This window comes from Limulus polyphemus, unplaced genomic scaffold, assembly GCF_000517525.1.
Source record: "Limulus polyphemus unplaced genomic scaffold, Limulus_polyphemus-2.1.2 Scaffold808, whole genome shotgun sequence".
Taxonomy (NCBI): domain Eukaryota; kingdom Metazoa; phylum Arthropoda; class Merostomata; order Xiphosura; family Limulidae; genus Limulus; species Limulus polyphemus.
Window position 1 is genome coordinate 228,836 of NW_013666418.1, and position 1,127 is coordinate 229,962.

Below are 1,127 nucleotides of genomic sequence, written 5' to 3' on the forward strand. Positions count from 1 at the left end.
TAGATACTAGAATAATAACAGTTAGTCTTATAGTCTATACGTATAATGATCATTAGATAACTGAAATAATGAACCAGTTCGTCCTTATAGTCAATCCGTATAACCATCATTAGATGACTGAAATAATGAACCAGTTCGTCCTTATAGTCAATACGTATAATGATCATTAGATAACTGAAAGAATGAACCAGTTCGTCCTTATAGTCAATACGTATAATGATCATAAGATAACTGAAATAATGAACCAGTTCGTCCTTATAGTCAATACGTATAATGATCATTAGATAACTGAAAGAATGAACCAGTTCGTCCTTATAGTCAATACAACAGCAACATATGCTCTATTCGTTGATCTGCTTCGAAACTTTTTGCAGTTCGACAACGCTCCAAATAGTTTTAGTAAATATTATAACACACATCTCGTACTACCAGGAAACTTCTAACTGAACAAACATAAATGAAAAAGCCTTACCACGTCTGTGTAATGTATAAACACTTTGTTGTTTACCCAAACACACTGCGTAAAACAAAACTCAATACTACAAAGTTCATTTTCATTACACACCAAATACACACGACTTTATGCTTTTCTCAGATCCTCTCCTTAAATAACAAAATTCCTTTTTTCCATCTAACCCTATTTTAAACAAGAAATTCAGAGTTAAATAATAATTCTACTAAATTACATTTTACAAGAAACAATTTTTTAATCATGATATAACAGTATTACTCTATTTTCATAAGTTAAGAAAAAATAAAGTTATATACAGTTAATTAATTATGAAAAACATCTTTCAATCTTCCAAATTACCACAACTAATAACTTACAAGTACATTCAAGCAACAACCTGTTTGATCTTGAAGTCAAACCAATTTTTTTTTTTCCTTTTTCAGAAAGTATATCCTGATCGCTAAGAAAGCATATTTGACGTAAATCGTAGTGACTCTCCAACTCTGAAATTAAACAAACAAAGGGGGGGTTAATATATGATCTTACTTTGATTTCAGGAACATTCTGTGTTTATTTGAAAGTATACTTTGGAGTCACGAACATTCTTTGAAAGGGTGCTTTGGTTTCAGGAATGTTCTTTGATTATGTGAAAGCATACTTTGGATTTACGAATGTT